General features: G+C 47.1%; 2 long non-coding RNA genes across 2 annotated transcripts; both read right to left on the reverse strand.

Annotated features, from left to right (window-relative positions):
• Positions 1-1,292: 1,292 nt before the first annotated feature.
• Positions 1,293-3,183, reverse strand: LOC138772878 (uncharacterized). Its single transcript, XR_011359844.1, has 3 exons — positions 3,091-3,183; positions 2,756-2,807; positions 1,293-1,769 (listed from the first exon to the last, which is right to left on the reverse strand). It is a non-coding gene; the product is annotated as an uncharacterized lncRNA (long non-coding RNA).
• A 291-nt stretch (positions 3,184-3,474) lies between these two features.
• On the reverse strand, positions 3,475-4,207 carry LOC138771994 (uncharacterized). Its single transcript, XR_011359692.1, has 4 exons — positions 4,162-4,207; positions 3,896-3,934; positions 3,724-3,768; positions 3,475-3,513 (listed from the first exon to the last, which is right to left on the reverse strand). It is a non-coding gene; the product is annotated as an uncharacterized lncRNA (long non-coding RNA).
• Between the last annotated feature and the right edge of the window lie 4,695 nt (positions 4,208-8,902).

The raw sequence follows: 8,902 nt of genomic DNA on the forward strand, positions 1-8,902 counted from the left end.
CAGAAAGAGATGTGTAATTTACTTCTATTAAAAAAAAAAATCTTCAGCCTTCCAGTACTTATCAGCTGCTGTATGTCCTGCAGGAAGTGGTGTATTCTTTCCAGCCTGACACAGTGCTCTCTGCTGCCACCTCTGTCCATGTCAGGAAAAACAAAACAAAAAAACAAAACATATAAAGGTGTAAAAGTGTATAAAACAACTAGATACTCAGATACTCATAGTTGTTTTATACACTTTTACACCTTTATATGTTTTGGGGGTTTTTTCTTTCTTTTTTTCTTTCATTTTGTTTTCATATGCTTTCGTACCGCATTCCCTAACCCTCTGTGTTGATCTATTGCACTATAAGGGCCCCGGGGCTTATGTATTTGTATGGTTTATGCTTTTAATGTGTTTGAGTATTTTATCCTGGACTAGACAGAAAGACACTTCAGGTTTAAAATTATTTTTTATTATATTTTTATTACATTTTATTACAATAAATTGACACATATCAGATCTTGCTTTGAGGACTGGTATGTTTAGAATTTTTTTAGTTACTGTGTACATTGGATGGTGTATTCCAGTTAACCTCAGCCAAATCAGATACAGGTGAGCTGCACCTTAGATCGTTACAGTTCCTGACATGGACAGAGGTGGTAGCAGAGAGCACTGTGTCACACCACTTCCTGCAGGACATAGAGCAGCTAATAAGTATGGGAAGACTTGAGATTTTTTTAAATTACAAATCTATATAACTTTTTGACACCAGTTGATCTGAAAGAAAAAGATTTTCGCTGGACAACCCCTTTAACTTGGAGAAAAAGCAGATTATGCAAGGGCCCTGCAGAAGCAGCTACTAAATGAGATCCATCTGTATCCACTCTGTATTCTGTATCACTGCAGGAGAGGGTGCACCTGCTACACCTCCCACTGGGACTACAGCAAACTGATGAGAGCCTTGCTGGTCACCCCCCCCCCCCCCAGAACTACCTCTGGCAGCTCGACACCCCCCCCCCCCCCCTTTTATCCCGCTCGCTAATGTTGTGTACTAGCACTGACAGCAAGTGGGGAATGAGGAGCAAGAGAGCACTGACCTGACAGGTTGTTTCTTGCTTGCTCCTATATATCAGGCTGTGTAATACGGCCCTAAGAGTGACGGGTCCCCGGGCAGCTGCCTACACTCCTGCCCAATGGGAAAGACGACCCTGCCCCTACCCTGTTTTCGATGATCTAACTAAGTTTAATATGAGCAGCGACGATGCAAGAAAACACAAAATGCAGCTGAAGATAAAGATTTATTAACGACCAATTATTAAAGGTTCAACCGCAGCACGAAATCCAGCGAGGATGAAGTACATGTGGATGTACCCGGACTGTCGGTCATCATTCATGGGCCACTGCTGTGTGCTTGCCAGCCGATGTATTTTCAGCACATTATTAGCAGTGCCTGCCAGATGCGGAGAGGAGGAAGATGGTGAAGATGGTAATGCCAGGTGCGGAGAGGAGGCAGATGGTAAAGATGGTAATGCCAGATGTTATAGATGGTAATGCCAGATGTTATAGATGGTAATGCCAGATGTTATAGGTGGTAATGCCAGATGGTAGATGGTAATGCCAGATGTTATAGGTGGTAATGCCAGATGTTGAAAATGCCAGATGGTAAAGATGGATGGTAATTCTAGGTGGTGATGCCAGATGGTAATTCTAGATGGTGATGCCAGATGGTAATTCTAGATGGTGATGCCAGATGGTAATTCTAGATGGTGATGCCAGATGTTGTTATAAATCTGTATGGAGCAGAGAGACACCAAACAATTATGTGAGGCAAAGAGGTGACGGATACTTTATACTTCTATTATAGATCACATCTCATGGCTCTTTATAGAGATGAAGAAATGAATAATTTCCTACAGAATATTTTAGGACTAGAACTGAATAAGCTGTAAAAAAAAAAATTCTAACCTCACAGTAATGGCCGATAGGTGGAGGCAACCCGCCATAACTATAGAGCGTCCATTTCTGGGCACTCCATACGGTCTCCACCGCACTACTTATTCCTGCCTCTATATGGTCTATGGTGTCTAGCAGCTTCTAAAAGCCCCAGCAACACAGTATCCACACAAAGTAAATTTTCAATTAATCATGGCCATTGTTGCAATTTGCAGCAACGGCCGTGATTAGTTGAAAATTTACATTGCACTGAAGTTAACTGAATCCCGGCCGGAGTTTATACACATAGATATACACATACACACTCCGGCCAGGATTCCTAGTGGCAGGATTCAGGATTCCTAGCAGCCGACATGTCAGTTTTGAATAACTGACATTGAATAACATGAATAACATTCATTGAATAACGGCCGCACAACACTGACAGTTTACACAATGGAAAGTGCAGCTCCGGCCGCACTTTACATTGTCTGCTGTGGTGAATTGGGATGCGGGCACAACTGAATGTGCCTCCATCCCAATTCAACAGAAATGAAGTTCATCCGGCCGGTACTGCGGTACCGGCTGAGATTAACTTCACTGACACAGTGTAAGTGTAGGACAATGTGCTGGGCTTAAGCCCCTTTTACACGGGCCGATTATTGGTGGGGAGTGTTGCTAAAAACATACGGCCAATAATCGTCAGGTGTAAAGGTTTCAGCGATCAGCCGAGGAGCGGGAAAACGGCCACTCAGCGGCTGATCACGTCTCATGTGTGGGTGGTAAAATCTATCACTAGCTGAGCATTGTGTGGAATGACTACAGTAGGATGTTGTATACTCACGCTTTAGACCACGGTGACCGGATCGCAGCAGCAGAAGAAGAATGATCTTATCCTAAGAAATAACAAAAAGAAAGCTGACATGAAGAAGCTTTAGAGACCCCCGGGGGAGGAACGCACTGACCGACTTTCTAGCAGGCGTTTCACATCCGGGGGCATCTTTGTGCAGCAGGATATGTCCCATGATTGGCACCACTAGATGGCGCCTGTGTGTGCAGATATATAGTGTGTGCAGACAGGTTTTATATCAGTGTCTTCTATTGGGGCAGTAAGGTGTCTATATGGTGGTGTGATCTATTATGTGTCTGTATGTTAGTGTATTGCATCTCTCTACTTACATAGCCAGCCTCCTCGCCCTCTTCAGAGCTCGTCTTGACTTCCTCTCCTCTCTCCGCTCCTTCTTCAGCTCCTTTTCAAAGTCCTTTGCCGTCTCCTCCCTATTGTACATCAAACATATATCAAGTTATATGTAACTATATAAAGACTGGGAGACATTATCCCAGTCTCTAGCACCAATGTAAGAGGATCAAACAGTGTGATGAATGATAGAAAAGTACGGGGTCTTACCTGATGGTCTCCAGTGTGGGCCGCCAGGTCTTCTTCTTAAAGCGATCACTGGTAGAGAACAGAACTGGTTAGGATAACATAACATAAATGGAATCTACAGAAAATATTCAGATGTTTGGATTATTTTCCCTTCTACAAGAAAGACTCCACCATACCTGAAAGCAGGAGGGGCCGAACGGACCAAGGAGAGCCATCTGCAAGAGAAGCCGGAAGAAGAAACACATTGACAAGTCTTCCACAACTAGTGATGCAAAGAACTACCCACAATACCCAGGAGATAAGTGGCCATGAGATATAAGTGGCCATGGGGTATTAGGTGATAGGGGCCAAGGGGTATAAGGACATCAGTGGCCATGGGGGTGGGGGGGGGGGGTGGTGAGGGGTGAAAGGGGGGTTATACTCACGCCTCGTCAGGTCCTTCGTCCTCATCAATGTTAGGTTTGTCAATCCTGTTATAGAGAAAAGAAGAGAATGATGATTAGTAATTTCTTTCAGCAGTTATATAGGGTTATCTATAGAAATTATTCAGATGTCTGGAATTTTTTTTTTCCTTCTACAAGGAAGACTCCACCATACCTGGGAACCTGTGGGTATGGCGGTAAAACCAAGAGCCATCTGCAGGAGAAACCAGAATAAGAAACATATTAATAAGTCTTCCACAACTAGTGATACACAGGCCATGGGGTATGGGGAGGTAAGTGACCATCGGGCATAGGAATATATGTGGTATAAGGAGATAAGAGGCCATTGGGGATATGTGGTCCCATGAGGCAGGACATGTGATGTCACCATACGTGGTGGTGGTGGTGGTATATGTGTGTGTGTGGGGGGGTTATACTCACAACTCATCAGGGTCCTCCTCCCAGGGTTCTGGTTCTGGATCCTCAGCTGTAAAAAAAAAAAAAAAGACATGAGGATCATGGAGACTGGCAGGGGGATGGTGGGGAGGATAGATAATGGGGGGATGGGGGGGGGGCGGAGGATGATGGTGATACTTACAGTGCAAGTCGCACACTGTGGTCCATTTCTGTAATGATAAAACAGGGAGAAGAGAGTTAGTTTCATTGTATTGACAAACAACTTGCAGCACAGCAGTAACAGAGGGAGACCAGCAGGGGGCAGCACCAGAAACACACAGCAGTAACAGAGGGAGACCAGCAGGGGGCAGCACCAGAAACACACAGCAGTAACAGAGGGAGACCAGCAGGGGGCAGCACCAGAAACACACAGCAGTAACATAGGGAGACCAGCAGAGGGCAGCACCAGAAACACACAGCAGGTACCTTGCTGGAGATTTATGGCTCTATCTTACAGTAAGATTCTCCTTGTTGCCCACAGCAGCCAATCACAGCTCAGCTTTCATTTCTCACATTGCTCTGGTAAAATGAAAGCTGAGCTGTGATTGGTTGCTATGGGAGCTCTGGTTGCTAGGGGCAGTGAGAAGCATCTTCCTATAGGACGGCAGGATAAATCTCCACAATCTCTAATCCATCAAGATACATAGAGACTCAGGGGGAGATTTATCAAACATGGTGTAAAGTGAAACTGGCTCAGTTGCCCCTAGCAACCAATCAGATTCCACCTTTCATTTTCCATAGAGTCTGTGAGGAATGAAAGGTGGAATCTGATTGGTTGCTAGGGGCAACTGAGCCCGTCTCACCTTACACCATGTTTGATAAATCACCCCCATGGTGTCCTGGTGACTGCAGTGGACATACATAGAGACTGTGACAGTGTGAACAGGCCCTTACCTTCATAGCAAACATAGTGATGCTCTGTATAAAACAAGACAACCTGAGGAAGAGAGAAGAAATGTTATTACTGCGGCTTCTTGGGGTTTCTATGGATCTAGCGGATCACTCCCCAATGTAAGTTCTCTATGGTGTGAGATTTGGGGGACACCAGGCTTGGGGGGGGGCGCAGAGGGCGGAGCATAGGGTGGGGGAGGGGAGGGGGAGATACTTACACTACAACTCCTACTCCAACTCTGAAGAATTCCGAGATCAGCGGCACCTTATCATTCATGTATGTCATCATGTGTGGTGATGTCACTCTGTGATGTCATAAAGAAAGCAGACAGCCAATCAGATACCAGATCATTGCTAGGTGTAATTTACATATGGGAAGATAGATAGATAGATAGATAGATAGATAGATAGATAGATAGATAGATAGATAGGAGATAGATAGATAGATAGGCGATAGATAGAGAGATAGATAGATAGATAGATAGATAGATAGATGATAGATAGATAGATAGATAGATAGATAGATAGATAGATAGGAGATAGATAGATAGATAGATAGATAGATAGATAGATAGGAGATAGATAGATAGATAGATAGATAGGCGATAGATAGATAGATAGATAGATAGAAGATAGATAGGAGATAGATAGATAGATAGATAGATAGATAGATAGATAGATAGATAGATAGATAGGAGATAGATAGATAGATAGATAGATAGATAGATAGATAATAGATAGATAGATAGGAGATAGATAGATAGATAGATAGATAGATAGATAGATAGATAGATAGATAGATAGGAGATAGATAGATAATAGATAGATACAGGGGCGTTGCTAGGGTCTTAAAACATCCGGGGCACAGGCCCCATGAGTTGACTTCTCCAGTGACGTTACACACACACACTATATATATATATATGTGTGCGCGTGCGCGCATGTGTGTGTATAACTTTTTTTTTAAAAACAGATGATCACATAGGCTAGTATTTGAAATTGTGACTCACAGTTGACGTCTTCTCTGATCAGAGTCGCTCACTTTTCTCTTTCTTTTCCATTCGGCCCCAGCCATAACCCTTCTCTCCAGAATCTGCCAGGAAAAACATTTTAGGCTCCTTGCTCCAGCACACACAGTGATTAGGTCTCCTCTGTGCCCTATATACCCTAGCTGTGCTCACATAGTATAGGCCTTCTCTCTACCCCCATATAGTTGTAGCCCCCGCCCTTCCCTCTGTGTCTGCATACATTATAGGCCTCAACTGTGCCTCGAAATAGTATAGCCCCCCTGCTCAGCATCCTTCCTTATATAAAATAGCCCCCCTGCTGTGCAGCATCCTCATATAAAATACCCCCGCTGTGCATTATTCCCATATCGAGTATCCCCTGCTGTGCACCCAAATAAAGTAATAATGCTCCCTGCTGTGCTCTCCCACATTGTTAAATGCCCCTACTGTGCCTCCATATAGTAATAATGTCCCCTGCTATGCTCCCATATAGTAGTAATGTCTACTGCTGTGCCTCCATATAGTAATAATGACCCATGCTGTGCCCCATATAGTAATAATGTCCCTGCTGTGCACCCAAATATAGTAATAATGCCCCCTGCTTTGTCCCCCATAGTAAAAATGCCCCCACTGCTGTGCCCCCTATATAGTAATATAGCACCTACTGTACCCACCATAGTAAGTCCCCCCCTCTGCCTACAGTAAACCTGCCCCCTACACACACTACTACCCCATCTGAGCCCCCCATACACACACTACTACTACCCCCATCTGAGCCCCCCATACACACACTACTACTACCCTCATCTGAGCCCCCCATACACACACTACTACCCCCATCTGAGCCCCCCATACACACACACTACTACCCCCATCTGAGCCCCCCATACACACACTACTACCCCCATCTGAGCCCCCCATACACACACACTACTACCCCCATCTGAGCCCCCCATACACACACTACTACCCCCATCTGAGCCCCCCATACACACACACTACTACCCCCATCTGAGCCCCCCATACACACACTACTACCCCCATCTGAGCCCCCCATACACACACACTACTACCCCCATCTGAGCCCCCCATACACACACTACTACCCCCATCTGAGCCCCACATACACACACTACTACCCCCATCTGAGCCCCCCATACACACACTACTACCCCCATCTGAGCCCCCCATACACACACACTACTACCCCCATCTGAGCCCCCCATACACACACTACTACCCCCATCTGAGCCCCACATACACACACTACTACCCCCATCTGAGCCCCCCATACACACACTACTACCCCCATCTGAGCCCCCCATACACACACACTACTACCCCCATCTGAGCCCCCCATACACACACTACTACCCCCATCTGAGCCCCCCATACACACACACTACTACCCCCATCTGAGCCCCCCATACACACACTACTACCCCCATCTGAGCCCCCCATACACACACACTACTACCCCCATCTGAGCCCCCCATACACACACTACTACTACCCCCATCTGAGCCCCCCATACACACACTACTACTACCCCCATCTGAGCCCCCCATACACACACTACTACTACCCCCATCTGAGCCCCCCATACACACACTACTACTACCCCCATCTGAGCCCCCCATACACACACTACTACTACCCCCATCTGAGCCCCCCATACACACACTACTACCCCCATCTGAGCCCCCCATACACACACTACTACCCCCATCTGAGCCCCCCATACACACACACTACTACCCCCATCTGAGCCCCCCATACACACACACTACTACCCCCATCTGAGCCCCCCATACACACACACTACTACCCCCATCTGAGCCCCCCATACACACACTACTACCCCCATCTGAGCCCCCCATACACACACACTACTACCCCCATCTGAGCCCTCCATACACACACTACTACTACCCCCATCTGAGCCCCCCATACACACACTACTACTACCCCCATCTGAGCCCCCCATACACACACTACTACTACCCCCATCTGAGCCCCCCATACACACACTACTACTACCCCCATCTGAGCCCCCCATACACACACTACTACCCCCATCTGAGCCCCCCATACACACTACTACTACCCCCATCTGAGCCCCCCATACACACACACTACTACCCCCATCTGAGCCCCCCATACACACACTACTACCCCCATCTGAGCCCCCCATACACACACACTATTACCCCCATCTGAGCCCCCCATACACACACACTACTACCCCCATCTGAGCCCCCCATACACACACTACTACCCCCATCTGAGCCCCCCATACACACACACTTCGACCCCCATCTGAGCCCCCCATACACACACACTACTACCCCCATCTGAGCCCCCCATACACACACTACTACCCCCATCTGAGCCCCCCATACACACACTACTACTACCCCCATCTGAGCCCCCCCATACACACACTACTACTACCCCCATCTGAGCCCCCCCATACACACTACTACTGCCCCCATCTGAGCCCCCCATACACACACTACTACCCCCATCTGAGCCCCCCATACACACACTACTACTACCCCCATCTGAGCCCCCCCATACACACACTACTACTACCCCCATCTGAGCCCCCCCATACACACTACTACTGCCCCCATCTGAGCCCCCCATACACACACTACTACTACCCCCATCTGAGCCCCCCCATACACACTACTACTGCCCCAGCCTAGCCAAACAAAAAAAAACATTTTACTCACCTGTCTTCTCCAGCCAGTCAGCCTGGCAGTGAGGTCCGAGGGGGTGGCGGGTATGCGGCGCGGGTCCTGGAGGTGCGCGTCTGTGGCTGC

Source organism: Dendropsophus ebraccatus, chromosome 14 (genome assembly GCF_027789765.1).
Source record: "Dendropsophus ebraccatus isolate aDenEbr1 chromosome 14, aDenEbr1.pat, whole genome shotgun sequence".
NCBI lineage: Eukaryota > Metazoa > Chordata > Amphibia > Anura > Hylidae > Dendropsophus > Dendropsophus ebraccatus.